This window comes from Protopterus annectens, chromosome 3.part1 (genome assembly GCF_019279795.1).
Source record: "Protopterus annectens isolate FY-2018-M chromosome 3.part1, PAN1.0, whole genome shotgun sequence".
Taxonomy (NCBI): Eukaryota; Metazoa; Chordata; order Ceratodontiformes; family Protopteridae; genus Protopterus; species Protopterus annectens.
The window spans coordinates 1,655,019,240-1,655,035,015 of record NC_056732.1 but is presented as its reverse complement, the minus strand read 5'-3'; the positions used below and the strand labels follow the sequence as shown (position 1 = coordinate 1,655,035,015).

Below are 15,776 nucleotides of genomic sequence, written 5' to 3'. Positions count from 1 at the left end.
CATACATATATATATATATATATATATATATATATATATATACATAGATATAGATATATAGATATAGATATATATATATACAAGAAGTCACTACATCGTCAAGTAAAGTATGAGAATTCTTATTTTCATTTGGTCTCATAAGGGATAGTTAGAATGGGGGATAGTCTATATATAAAGTAAAAATAGAAATGTAACCATTTATTTGTATGTTTAGGGAAAATATCTAGTTACACATATACTAAGAAAAGGGAGAAGATGCAAGAAAGACTGGTTATACTACATTAATTTCTTATTTAAAGGTTAGCTTTTCATGACAATTTGTAGGCAAATTTTATTTGTCAAGAATTATATCTAGCAAGTAACCCCAATATTTTTGGTAATAGCGTTTGTTTTTTGTTTTTGAATAAATTAATTTGTGAAATGAGATATATTTGATAGCAAGATTGCTAAAATTTTCCCATGTAATTGGTGGCATGACATTCCAATTCTTTGTAATAAAGAATTTAATAAGGCACACATCGTAATAAAGACATGTTTTAATATTTTTGGGAGTTGATTAATATTAATGTACAATATAGCTGTCTCCCAAGTAAGGGTTGATTTTTCATATCCCATCTTCTCTAATCTTACTCTCAAGGAACACCATAAGTTGTGTATCTTAGTACAGTTCCACATGACATGTAAAATATCAGCTGCTTGATCCGGACAATGGAGACATATAGGCGAAAATTTAGGATTGAATTTATTTAATTTAGATAAGGTATAATATAGATTGTTATTTACCATAATTTGTGTATATAACAGCTTCTTGAAAGGAATGAATTTGATTGTATTTTCAATGGCTAGTTTCTTATTTTCTTCAGTCAGTGATTGATTTTTCGTTTGCCAACAGTTTGAAAATAATAAAGAAATCTGATGTTTTGCACTCATTACAATTTTATAAGTCCTAGAAATTGTTTTCCCTTTAATCGCAAGATTTTCAAGTATTAATTTAACTAAATCTATGTTCTGTAATTCAGTGTGTATTTGTGAGAATTTAGCATTTACAAGATGATGAAGTTGGTTAAGGATAATACTATATTTCATACGAAGTTTGAGTTCAAGTCTCATTTGCCCCGTGTTAGAGTGTTTCCATTGGTATATATCCAATATTGTGTAGTCTTTTATCAGGGGGTAGTTTGTTAGATTTACTGGTTTATTATTTATTAGTAAATTAGGATTTAGATGTAATGGTTGTATAAGGGCAAAAGCATCAGCTAATTGCAATGATTTAAATAGTTTCTGTGTTGTAAGAATCATGTTTTTAATTAGTGGGTGTAAATTCTTCGTGTATATGCTAGCCTGGTTTAAATTCAAGAATGGTAAGGATTTGATATTATAGCCAAGGGATTTCAACTGTTCTTACCAGATTTTGGTCCACTGGGGTGTCCAAGTGTTTATATATGAGTCATAGTTTATTATTTGTATTAGTCTGTATACAGTAATTATACTATAGTAAAGTTTAAAATCAGGTAACCCCTATCACCCCTTATCTTCGGCGAGTACAAGTTTTGCATTTTTAATTCTGGTAGATTTGGGATACCATATGAATCTTGATATTGTTTTTTCCATGGCAAGGAAGAAGTTTTGGGGAATATTTGAAAAGGTAGCATTTAATTGAAAGAGTATTCTTGGTAGAAATTAATCTTGACAACAAAAGCTTTTGACAGTAGAGGCATATTAATGTTCTTCCATCTATCCATATCGTTTTGAATACTAGTCCATGTAGTTAGTAGGTTATTGTTTATAATATCTTTGAAGTCTGAAGTAAATATTATTCCTAGATATTTTATCTGGTAGTTTATTTTGATCTCACTCATAAGAAAGTACAATTCTTTATGCCCTATAGGATTGAGGGGAAATATGTGTGACTTATTTGAATTTAAATTATAATTTGAAATTACAGAGAACTCATCAATAACTTTAAGTATTTTTGGGAGGTCAGTAGTGGGGAGTTGGAAGCATATATTTAAGTCATCAGCAAAGCCCGAGTATATAGGATTTGTATTGTGGATTCTGGGAATATGATGAAAGGAGGGGTTCTAGATAAAGTTTAAATAGGTATGGCGAAAGAGGACATCCTTGTTTTGTACCATTGGATAAGAGTATAGGGTTAGTTATAAGTTTATTTACCTGTATAGTGGTAGAAGCTTTCTGATACAGAACCTGGATCATTTTAATGAATTCTTGAGGAAAACCATATAAAGGCAGTATATTAAAGAGAAAGTGTAAGTTTACTCTATCAAAAGCTTTAGTTGCATCTACTGTAAGGGCATATCTGGGGCATTTATCCCTATTGAGTAGTCTTACAATGGTATCTAAAAGGAGGGTGTTGTCACTTGTTTGCCTGTTTGTCATAAAGCCCATTTGTTGTTGGGAAATAATAGAGGGGAGTATATTCTTAAGTCTATTTGTTATACCATTAGCTAATATCTTAAGATCAGTGTTTATGAGGGCTATTGGTCTATAATTTGCTGGATCTGTTGGGTCAGAATGCGGTTTAGGAATCGACACTGTCTTGGAGTTATTTAAGTATTTGTCTGTTATATCAAATTGTATTATATAGTTGAAAACTTTTAATAACACTTTGGAGATAGGTTCCATGAATAATGTATAAAAATCCGATGTGTATTCATCAGGCCAAGGGGATTTACCTAATTTTAGTTTGTTTATTGCAGCTTTTATCTCTTTTAAATGTAACAGTGATTTTAAGAGTTTCCTTTGATCTTCTGTAATTTGTGGAAAGTTTATATTATGTATAAAATCCTCAAATCTGTCTGTACATGATGATAAGGGTATATTGTATAATTTCTTATAAATATCTTCAAAAGCGTCCACTATATCTTGATCTTTATATTTCACCTGTCCTTCATATTTTATTTCTTTGATCCTAGGAGGTCCACTTTTTATGTTAATTAGTTTAGCTAGGAATTTTGATGGTGTTTGAGCCCATTCTGAATATTGATATACTGACCTTAATTCTAAGAAGGAGATATTTTCTAAATAGTGTTTGTGTAATTGTTTTTGCCAATCAATTATTTTTTCCTCAAGCTCTTTAGAATATTTTTCCTGAAGTTCTAGTTCAGCGCTGTTTATTTGACACACTAGTTCATTCTTAAGATTGTTATACTTTTTTGTGAGCCATGCAGATTTTTGAATAATAATACCCCTGATGACCGCCTTGGTAGCCGCCCATTGTATGTCATATGGAATTTGATCGGATATAAAATCATTTTGAAGTTGGGCTAGCACATTCTGAATTCCTTGTGTAGTTTCTTGGTTTTGTATAATTTTAGGATTTAACATCCAGATATTGAAATGGGAAATATTTTGTTTATGAGCTTGAAAGTTTATTAAAAGTCTAATTTTGGAATGATCTGAAAGAGTTCTAGGTGATATAGCATAATTTATTTTGTTAGAAAGGAAAGCAAGGGAAATTAGAAAAGCATCTATCCTGGACCAAGTTTTTTGAGTGGCTGAAAAAAAAGTGAATCTTGATATTGTTTTATCATATTGAAATTTAACATAAGGGTCAACTAGTTCAAATGTATTTTGTAATTCTTCAAGTGCTGTAGTGGTAGATTGTGACTGTCTGTTTTTATTATGCGATCTATCCTTATCTAGATTTAGTAAAGCATTCCAGTTCCCACCTACAATAAACAGATGATTTGGGTATTTGGCTAATATATTAAAAATTTCATAAATGAAGAGCTGTTGATTTGAGCAGGGGCTATATATAAAGAAAGAGTAATGGTTTGTTTAAAGTATGATATTCAGTAGTAAATAATACCCATCTTCCCTTTGAGTCAGCTTCATAGGAAGTAATCTCTCCTTGGAAGGATTTATTTACTATAATGGCCACCCCCCTGGACAAAGAATTAGAAGTTATGTACCTACCATAACGTTCCATGTTAGTTGTCTTCTCTCGCCTTCTTTCTTGCTGGATGGGTTTGGAGCCGATCCTCGGCTCCGACTCGGCACTTGCTTAGCTTGAGAACTCCTTTTACCAGCTCGAGGCAACCCTATATCCCATGATGCAAGGCGGGACTACCTCAGATCTCGTTTGGTAGCTAACCTACCCTGCTAAGGACTAACCTAATATATCTTAGGAAAACCAAGTTCATAATAAAGGAGTCCTCTAATGAAGGCTCAGGAGGAAACAACCTGAGAAGAGGAACTCTTCAAGATCTGTCCAGGCCAGGGGGAAGGAGGGAGGGACGCAAGAAAGAAGGCGAGAAGACAACTAACATGGACCGTTATGGTAGGTACATAACTTCTAAATGTTACGTTGTCAATCTCGCCTTCATTCTTGCTGGATGGGACCCAGCGTCCTAGCACCTGTATCCCGGGTGGCTCAATGGAACAGACTCTTGAGAACTGTGGAACCAAAACTGGCCCTGTCTCTGGAGGCCAAATCTAACTTGTAATGAGAGACAAAGGTATGAGGAGTGGCCCAAGTGGCTGCTGCACAAATGGTATCAATGGGTAGTCTATCCTGAAAGGCTGCAGAAGTGGATAGACTCCTGGTTGAATGTGCTTTCGGTTTAGAAGGTAGTTGCTTGCCTCTGAGTGAATACACATATGAAATGGTGGAAGACAACCATCTGGATAAGGTCACTTTAGACACTGGGAGACCTTTCCTGTTTTCTGCATAGGAGACAAATAATTGGTCCGATTTCCTGAATTGTTTCGTTCTATGCAAATAGTACCTGAGCTGACGATGGACATCCAAAAAATGAAGCTTTTGTTCAGCTCTGTCAGAATAATTTGGGAAAAAGACTGGTAGATCGATGGATTGATTAATATTAGTTTGAGAAACAACTTTGGGGAGAAAGGACGGGTTCGTTCTTAAGGATACCCTGTCCTTGTGAAAAACCAAGTAAGGGGAATGGATGCAGAGAGCTTGAATCTCGGAAACCCTTCTTGCTGAAGTGACAGCCAGTAAAAATATAGTTTTCCAGGTCAATAATTTCAATGAACATGAAGCAGACGGTTCGAAGGGTGGTAACATTAAGGATGCTAACATTAAATTTAGATCCCATTGTGGAGGAGGATGTTTTATTGGCGGCTTTAGGAGAAACACTCTTCTCAGAAAGGCCTTGCATAGTCTATGTGACATAATGTTATGATCTTGCAAGCCAACATGATACTTGGAAATAGCAGCCAGTTGAACTTTTACTGTAGATGAAGAAGATCCTGACTGAAAAACTTCAGCCAGGAAATCTAAAATAAAATGCACAGGAGCAGTAAAGGGATCAATATTTCTGGAATTTGCCCAAATGGAAAAACGTCGCCACTTGCTAGCATAAACGGTTCTGGTGGACGACTTCAAAGAAGGCACTAAGATATCTCTGACCGGATCAGAGATCATAGGAAGCCTGGCTAGGGAAGAAAGTGGAGCAACCAAGCAGTGAGGTTGAGTGAATGAATGGCCCGGTGCTGTTGACCCGACTGGTGGATCAAAAGATCCGGAACTGGGTCCAGATGCCAGGGCTGCACCAGGAGGTGACGATGCAGAGACGGAAACCAAATTTGTCGAGGCCAGTAAGGGGCAATGAGAATCAACTTGGCCCTCAAAACGGTGGCTTTCTGAATGACTTGTGGAATCAAGGGAAAAGGAGGAAAAGCGCAGAAGTCCCAGGGCCAATCCTGGGTTAGAGAGTCTCTCAGGGGTTGGCCTGGTAGGGGAAAGAGGGTGAAAAAATCGGGCACTTGTTGTTTTGGGGTGTAGCAAAAGATCGCAACAAGGTGTGCCCCACTTCAGAAAAAATCTGGTCCACTACAGATTGATTGAGAGACCACTCGTGAGGCATGAGAATGGATCTGCTCAGCCTGTCCGCCAAGAGGTTGGACCTGCCGGGATGTGCGTTGCTATCAGAAACCGATGAGAGGAGATTGCCCATTGCCAAAGTCTGAGAGCTTCGACACAACGGATAGGACCTGGTCCCGCCCTGCTTGTTGATGTACCAGACCACGGACATGTTGTCCGTTTGTACTGCAATAGTCCCCGCGGGAAGAAAGTCGTTGAGGGCTTGCAACGTTAAAAGCACCGCTCTCATCTCCAGGACATTTATGTGCAGATGGTATTCTATGGGTTGCCACGTCCCGTGGACCATCCTGCCCTGATAATGCCCCCCCCACCCGATCAGAGAGGCATCCGTAGTAACTGTGGCAACCGGAGGAGGGGGAACAAAAGGTCGGCCCTGATGAAGAAGAGGGGAAGATATCCACCAGTTCAGATGAGTCCTGCACGATTGTGTGACTAAGATTTCGTGCCTCATCGGAAGACTGTGGAACGACCACTGAGTGAATAACATCCACTGCAGAAGACGCATGTGGAAGCGAGCCAGTGGTAGAAGAACAATGGCCGCAGCCATAAGACCTAGAACCTTTAGTATCAATCTGGCTTTGACTTTGCTGCTCTGCAATAAAATCCCAACGTATTTTTGGATGTCCAGAATTCTTTGATCTGTTAGTCTGGCTAACATTTTGACGGTGTTTAATTCTGCCTATAAAGGTGATAGATTGGCAAGAGCGCACAGAAGATTTTTCGAAATTCACTGAAATTCCCAAACTCCTGCATAGCTGCAGAGTGTAGTCTCTGGTCTGAAGAAGCTGACACCTGGTGGTGGCGGAGAGGAGCCAGTCGTCTAAATAAGGAAACACCTGGAATCCTTGACATCTCAGATGAGCTGTGACCACTGCCATGCATTTGGTAAACACTCTGGGGGCTGAAGTGAGGCCAAAGGGCAGGGCTCTGAATTGGTAATGACTGGTCCCTAGCCGGCGGAGAAACCTTCTGGAGCGCCTGTGAATCTTTATGTGATAGTACGCGTCCTGAAGGTCTATAGAGCACATCCAGTTGTCCTTGCCCAGAAAGGGCAGAAAGGACTGAAGCGTGACCATCCGAATCTTGCCTTCTTGACAAATCTGTTTAGACTGCTCAGGTCTAATATTGGTCTCAATCTCCCGTCCTTTTGGGGACCAAAAGAATCTCGAGTAGACGCGGATCCTACTTGGTCTGCGGAACAGTCTGGACGGCTCTTTTTCTAGGAGCTTTTAAACCTCCTGTTCTGCCAAATCCCTTTGACCAGGTGAGATGTCTGGAAGGGATTGTTGAGGTACGGGATACCTTTCGAAGGGGATTTTGTAACCCTCGGATATGATCGACTGTACCCACATATCTTGTGAAAGGGAATGCCAGGCTACTGGGTACAGCGAAATCCTTCCCCCGACTGCCTCCAAGGGTGGACAGTCGGGCAACACTTCAGGGGTGCTGAAAGGGCTTCTCAGGAAGAGACTCCCTGTTGCCCTGGTTCTGAGGACTCCCCCCCCCTGCCTCTAGGGCGGCGTCTATTATTGTTACCCCCCCTGCCTCTGGGGGTAAACTGACCACGTGTGTCCGGTGCAGCTCCTTGGGCTTTGCGGAACCACATCTTCCCTCCCTTCTGACCCTTGGGATAGGGTCTAGAAGGGGTGGAAAAATGGACTCCAACGGCAGAAAGAGTTTTACCATCCTGCTCACACCTGGTCAAGGTTTCCTTCACCTGAGGTCCGAACAAAGCCGAACCATCAAAGGGGGTACTGGTGAAGGACGCCTTAAAGGGGTCTGCAAAATTACAAAGCCGCATCCAGGCTTGACGTCTAAGAGCCACTCCTGTGCCTGCGGCCCTGCTCGCTCCATCGGCTGCATAGGATATGAGCCGCATGGAGGAGTTGGTTAAGGAATTCAGGATTGCTAGCTGTGAGGCAATCTTTTCTTGAGCCCCAGCAGCAGAAGGATCCTGGACCACTTCACCTAGTTCCTTGAGAATATCTCTTTGAAGCCTAGTGAAGTGACAAAGGTAGTTCAGCGAACGCATAGCAAAGGTCGCTGAAGAAAACATCCACTTTCCATACCTGTCCATGGTCCTAGAATCTTTGTTAGGAGGATGGACAGGTACTGAAGGATCCGCAAGTTCCTTCTTAGTGGCCGCCACCACCATAGCATCTACAGAGACGCCCTTGGAAAGAAACTGCTTGTCTGTAGGGGCCGTAATAAATTTGGATGGTCTCCTGGGGACAGGTTCCACAGAATCTGGAGCTGCCCACGCCTTCCGAGCCACTACCTGCATAAGTGGGTCGAAAGGCGGAGACACCCAGGAGGTGGAGGGTCGGGATCCAAAAGTCTCCAGGTATACCGACTCAACCTCGGAGGGGTCAATGGAGGGCCAATTCCCCTCTGTTTGAGGAGCTCAAGGATGTCTGAAAAGGAGACATCCTCAGAGGGGGATCGTGGGGAACCCTCCGACTCATCTAAGTCGGTATCAGATGTAGTAGACTCAGGGGAGTCTGTGTGTTTCCTCTTACACGTCCTCTTCTGAGGGGGTTCCCCTGCAGGGTCAGGAGAAACCTCGGAAGAGGAATATATTCCCAATGGGGAAACCTGGGGCGATGGATCCCTGGGCCTGAGAGCAAGAGGCTGGCAAGAGGCGTCTACAGGCACCGAAGAGGGAGGAGCTAGAGCGATGGACCGTTGACCTGGCTCAGGTGCCAGGACACTCCTCATCACCTCAAAGGCTCCCCTCCCCGGGAGACCGGAATATTCCCGTTCCGAGGAAATAGGAATTCCCGGCTCCACTGAGAGGGAAGGCTCCGAGGCCGATGTCGGTGCCGAGCTTACCAAAGCCGAAGCCCCGAGATGGAGAGCAGGGTCGGACAAGGGTCCGATGCCACTAGCCCCCTCGGAGCCGACAAGGGAAACTCGACAACCGGATCCCTCCAAGGAAGGTCTCAAGGAGGAGATCGGAGCCAAAGACGACGGAGCCGAAAAAGGATGTATCGGTTCCGGCGCCAACACAGTCGCTGTCCTGAGAAGCTCCGGCTCCAAACTCTGGTGGGGAGTCGGAGGAGGAAGTTCAAGGGGTGAAGCAATAGCCGAAGTCTGCTGAGACGGGCTATGGAGCATTTGGGCCAGTGCCTGCGACTTTAACAGCCTGCTTACCACCCTCTCTAAATCGTGGTCAGACAGCCTGGAAGATCTCGAAGATCGGCTCCGATGACTCCGCTCCGACAAAAGAGGAGACCCCGGAGCCGAGTGGATAGATTCCAAAGAAGGGGACCGAGATCTCTTCTTGGATGAAGTCATCGGAGCCGACGTCCTATGGGTTCCAGATGGAGCCGAAGGCTTCTCGGCTCCGATACTGGATAATGTGTCGGAACTGATCGGAACGACCCTACCTGAGAAGAAGAAAGATCGGCTCCGGCCGGAGCCGATCTCGACTCCGAAGGAGTCGGAGCCACCGGGGAAGGCTTAGAAGCTGTAGCCTGACCCTTAGATGGCTTGGAAGGCTTACTGGACCCAGGTTTAGTGGGTGAACCTTCCGGCTTTAGCAAGCCACGGAGGATTAATTTATTCCTCCTTTCCTGCAGGACTCGCTGGCTAAAATAGTGACACAAAGCACAGGAGTCCTGCAGGTGTAAAGGCCCCAGGCAGTAAACACAAGAAGTGTGACCGTCTGTCAGAGACATTTTCTGACAGCACGAGTCACACTTCTTGAAGCCCGAGACCTTTACCTCCTTAGACATAGTCTAAGAAAAGAGTAACAAAAATACTCACACACACACCCCAAAACAGTCACACAATTAATCCCACAAACACAGACACACAGATAGGGATTAATAAGGGAGGCCTAGGCCTAACTGAAAATTTTTAAACTTTTTATAAAAAGTAAAAAATTTTTTAACTATAAGGGGAATAGGGTGATTGTATGGACACTACACACTAAAAAATAGGAAAAGGGGAAGATAAACCCTGACTTAAGCTGTTTGAAAAACTCAAACTTACCTCAGCTGGCAAAAAAGGAGACCTCTTCGCAAAGCGGCAAACGAGATCTGAGGTAGTCCCGCCTTGCATCATGGGATATAGGGTTGCCTCGAGCTGGTAAAAGGAGTTCTCAAGCTAAGCAAGTGCCGAGTCGGAGCCGAGGATCGGCTCCGAACCCATCCAGCAAGAATGAAGGCGAGATTGACAACTTAACATCTATAATTTGCAGCAACTGTTGTTTTAACCCATTTTCTTTTCCTTTCCCTAACCCAAAGTTGGTCATCTAAGTGAGTTTCTTGCAAGAAAGTTATTTATATCAGCCTTAGTTTGGTATGAGGTGCATGATTAAATTTCTTTTCTTTTTATCTACCATCCCTTTAACATTCCAAGAGTCTATGGTTATCATTTTTTATTAATATTGTTGAAGTTTCTCATTAGTTGATACACAAAAATACAGTTATAAACTTTTTCTGTTAGTGTATTTATCTTAAGAATAAATGTTGTGACTTCTATACTCCTAAACTCTAAATAGGTGCCTAACCACCCATCCTTCTGTATTTGTAAATGTGCATGAGTTAAGAAACTAAAAGAAACTATTATTTTTACAACAATGAGTAGATATATATCAGAGGGATGTCAATAATACCCATACTGTTCCAAATGCGAACAGTCAACAGCTAACAGACTGTGCCCATCCCACTCCTTTTATTATTTATATACTGCATATTCATTTTCAGACTTTTTAAAATATTATATTAATTGTACCCTTAGATATTATATAGAGAGAAAAGGAAAAGTAGCTTTTATAAAAAGTTTTGTAGTAACAGCAACATATTATAATTCTTAACATTTCAAGAGTTATTAAAGAGTTAACAAAACAATATTTTCAAAAACCAAGTACAATATATGTATATTTAAAGAAGGCATCATTTTAAAAATTCAACATTTGCATTATTCTTGCTAATAGCAATTAACTGTGGTTCTTTAAAATGTATTGGAAACCATACAAGCAATCATTGTGAACTCATATTATTAATTAACCAGTGCCATCTACTGGACAAACGGGAAAAAAAGGAAAATGTTTTTATACCTTGCTAATAGACACATTTAAAAGTAACTCAATGGTTATGTCAGCAGAATAATGATTATACATTTTAAACATTTAAAGAAGGCAGCACTTTAAAATTCAAGAACATTTGCCTTATTCTTGCTAACAGCAACTAACTGTGGTTCTTTAAATGTATTAGAATCTTCATTTAACGCTGCACTGTCAAAAGCCATATAAACACATCATTGTGAACTTATATGTTAATAATTAACTAGTGCCATCAACTGAACAAACAGAAAGGAAGAAAAAAAGATAAATGTTTTTGTACCTTGCTCATAGTCATACGTAAAAGCAGCTCAATGATTATGCCAGTAGAATAATGAGTATACATTTTAACTGAAACTATTTATGTATAATATTTACACTACTTAAACTATTATATCAAAGGTTATATCCCATTTTTAAATGTAATTTAACACTTCTTTTTTGTAAGCTGTAAATGCACTTTAAAGTCATTTCTCTATGCAGACAGTGTTAGGTAGCTTTGTAACTTTTAAATGTAAAGGCAGTTACTAAAAGACAGTACCTTAAGTATTACAGTGTAGCAAAGAGGTTATCTTTACAGGCAAGTAAGCAGAGTTATTTAGAACACATTCCACATCCATTTGTTTAAAATTTCCCATAAGAGTGGTATATTCTTCTGTCCTGTAGTTCTTTGGAGCTGTAGCACTTGTTTAGCCTTCCAAATGTTGTTTTTGGATCAAAAGATATGAAAAGAGTTGAGTTGTCTCAGGCAGGATTTACTTTGAAGAGTCGCAGAAAGGTGGATTTTGCCTGGTCAGGTGTTTCCAAGGATATTTTTTCTTCTTTGTAATAAAATGTTAAAGTTGCAGGATATCTCATTTGGAAACGAATCTTACTTTCAATGAGGTAATTGCAGTATTTGCTTAGTTTCTGTCGATTTTGTTTAATTTGTAAAGGAAGATCTTGAGTAATCATAATTTTATGCGCTCTCCATGTAACATTCTTTTTAATGTTATAAGCTGACAGTATCTGCTGAACTTGTGCTGAATTAAGCAGTCTGATATAGATTTGTCTAGGAAGATCACTTGTTTGTGTATGCTTTATAGCTCTGTGAGCTCTTTCGATCAATATCTCATCCAGGAGATTTTTATTAGCCAGCAGACAGCTTAGTATTTCTTTTATTATTGGAATAAGTTGTGAATTATCAAAGCTCTTTGGAATACCTCTTATGATAAAATTATTTCTCCGGCTTCTAGCTTCCAAGTCTAGCATTTTTTGCTGTAATTCTTTAATTATGGTGTCACTGGTTTGTGCTTTTTGTTGCAGTTTGTTTATTTTTAGCTCATTGTCCATACTTTTAGCTTCATTTTGTTCAAGCCTAAGCACAATTTGGTCCAGAGTAGAGCCAAATGTAGTTAGCTTATGAGAGAAACCCTGCACTTCTGTTTGTAAAGGTTGCAAAGCAGTTTTCAGATTCTCCAGTGTTAAAGGTTGTTCCTGTTTTCATCTTTGAGACATTTTATCAGCTTCTTGTTGTTGCTTGTTAATTTTTTGCCTTTTAGAAGTGGTTTTTTTCTCAGGAGTAGTAACTGCAGACAGTTTGTTTTTTGAGATTACAGTTTCCATCCGATCTGGCTTTCTCCATTACTCTTGTATAGTTAGATTCCTAGTAGTAGTGCAAAATTTTAAATGATAAGTCTTGTTATGAAAGTTGTTTTCTTGTTACATTCCTCTTATTAGGCCTGTTAGTCTTGAAGAATCCACACCATGCGGTTCAGGGGTCTATTTCTAACAAGCAATTATTTTTCCTTCAGAATGAGAGAATCTTTGAAAAATAAAGATGAAACAAGTAAGTACTCGTATTTCTGCTTTAATTCATTGATGTTTGGTATACTTTTCCTAAGCGATGCGCTGATTTGAAGTCAGATTATAGTATAGGAATGCAGGAGCTGCACTGTCAGTGTGCTTACAGGCTGTCCACCATTTTGGAATTCCCAGAAACTTAGCCAACTGTTGAAGTCAATCATTTTCTGCTTGTACTGTGGTATCATTCTGGGTGACAGTAGGATGCTACTCAGAGCTAGGGTCATACCTGCCTTGGCTACAAGATCCGAGAGCTCCTCTATGTCTCTTTTCATGTAGGTCATAGAGGTACGTCTCAGGTCATTCACACCAACATGAACAATGACAGAGTCATATTTGTACCTGTTGTGGAGTGACCTAAGTGATTGCGTTATGTGGCTGATTCTGGCACCTGACAGGTAGCTGACCGTAACTTTTTCCTTATTCAGCCTAGTGAGTGGGACATCAATGTGCTTTACTATCAAGTCACCTATGACTAGTGTATTTGGTAAGTTGTTTTGCCTTATGGACTTTGGTTGAGTGGCACACTATTTATGTGAGCTATGTGTCTCATGGTTTGTGCTGGGATGTGGTAGTTGTTTGCGTTTCTGTCTTGGAGGTCTCTGTTGTTTGGGCAGATTTTTATTGAGAGCCTCCACGAAAGTAGGTGTGTGTTTTGTGTTACTATGTGATGGTTGTGGTGGTGTATGTTCTAGAGGGCTATGTGTTGAATGTGGTGTGGTGCAATTGTTAACCTTCTCCTCTTGACTGGCTAATCCAGTCTTAGCTGGAAAGTGCTTGGCTTTCAATTTGACTATATATGTGCATCTTTCACAAGTCATAGTGTTGGGAGGTAAGAGGAGAGGGTTGTCTGTGTACATAAGGCACTTGCTACATTGCCTCAGGATGCCCAAGTTTACCAGGTTGACAGGAGAAAGCACAAGGAATTGACCTTTAGACATGCCTGAATATGAGCTCAATATATTAAGTACTGAAGCCTTTTACAGGAAAAATGTTACTCAAAGTGAATGAGTCTGTACAGGGCACTGCCAAACACTTGAGGGGAAACTATAATAAATAGACCCTGAAAATTTAAGGATGAAGTATTTAGGCAGATATTCTAAAGTTAGGAAGAAATCAAGGGTCTATATTAAATCATTGAACGCTTAGAAAAGCGAACGATGATTTATCAACCCCATGTAAGCAAAAGCTTACAAACTCGAACGCTTAGCACAGCGATTTTTTTCCAAGTGAAAAAAAAAAAAAAAAAAAAAAAAACCTTTCAAACATAACATAAAGACTTAAATATACCAACTCCAAGATCGCACTACAGTGGCGAAAATGGCAAAGTAATGGATGCGGCCAAATGATTTCGTTTCCAGGGAAAGAATTGGAATATAATTTGCTTATATGCCACTTCGTCATTTTGCCTTTTCGTCTTTTCAAGTTCAACCAAGACGCATTCGAAAGAATGCATCTTCGGTCATCTAATAGGAACCCAGAAATCAAGCAGTACGTACTGAAAATAAAGAATTAGCTCGTCAAGAATGATGGAAAGAGGGGAGTTGCATGCTGCCTGTCTACTAATAATGCTGGTTTCAGCACAGTTTCACTCATACAATACTCCTTTGCTTCTTCTCTCGCCAGAAGAAAAATGTTATCACCAATCCCAAGAAGAGAAGCAGGCCACAGTCTTGTTCCAGATGTTGCAAGGGTCTGCAGGCTTTTAGCCTTTTTCTGGTAGACGCCTCAAATAGCAACCAGACCAGTCAGGTATGTTAAGCATAGACACGCAACTCTCCAACCAAAAAGAATCAGGAATCAATACACTCTGCTCCTACTCTCACCAGGATCAGAATATAAGCACAGATTCCAAGCTGTCACCTATAAAGCAGTTATTAAGCTTTCTGGTGATCAGCAGCCTCCAGGAAATAATGTAACTGCACTTCTTCTCTCACCAGGAGAAAACAGAAGCACTAATCCCAAGATGACTACTGAGAGGCAGAATGTGGGCTCTCCAATAACTGGTGGTCTTGAAATAGATGCTTAAAGGTAAGCTGAAAAAAAATGGTGTATCCTAAACACTGCAGTGTGCACTAGATGAGTTAGATGTGTAAGTAGGTAACTTAAGTTTTACCTGTCTAAAAAGTTAAGTTTTAGTGGAAAGTCAATATTTTTAAAACAGCAAAATAGATTGAAAGGGGGTGGACACTTTTTTATTCTGGTACTATGGAATACAGTAGGATGGGCAATACATTTAAATAGCTGAAGGGGAGTGATTTCACAAAATGATAATTTTGTGCTTACTCACACCAACCAGTAAAAGCAGAAAGGAAATGAGATATATGGTCAAATTAACATGAGGAGCAGGCAACTACAATGACAGTGGTGTTTAAGAACACAACAGTAACAGGGCGGGAAATATTTCTGTCTGACTCACAAGAGACAGAGCTGTGGTGTCTTTTCAAGTTTAAATATGCAGTTAAAAGCAGACTACAAGTAAAACACAGTGTAAAGAAAACAAATAACAGTACACAAAATAGAAAAAGGCAATAAAGTAATATAGAATACAACAAATAAAAAGCAAACCAACCTTTCCCTTACAGCAAACTGCAGCAGAGTATGGGTGTGCCTTTCTAGTAAAGCTCTGTTTCTGTTTCTTGAAACCTATTCTCTTGTAAAAGGAGAAATAGCCCTGTTGAGCCATGCCTTGTTACATGGATTTTGGCTACATTGCTAATTGTTTTGAAGGGCTTATTTTAAAACTGTCATCTTTGTAGAGGAAGACTACTAATGGAAGAGTGTGTGAACCATAAATACACCAGATAGGTGCTGGGTATTACAGGTAAGTGCACCTTTTTTATTTTTGAGAGTTTGTAAGGCTGTGATAAGTCAGTGGTTTCAGCTCCTGTTCAGTGGGTGCATGGTGAGGAATAAATAGATACAAATTATGTATGCTGTGTACTTCTCTTTTTTTACTACACAGTAATGCATTGTAACATTTTGTTTATTTCAAAA

The 15,776-nt window shown here is 39.9% G+C and overlaps 1 protein-coding gene across 1 annotated transcript in view; it reads right to left on the bottom strand.

The window, feature by feature from the left end:
• LOC122798602 (1-aminocyclopropane-1-carboxylate synthase-like protein 1) overlaps positions 1-15,776 on the bottom strand; it is a 2,974,588-nt gene that overhangs the window by 1,517,146 nt on the left and 1,441,666 nt on the right. The gene's annotated exons all lie outside the window — the stretch shown is intronic.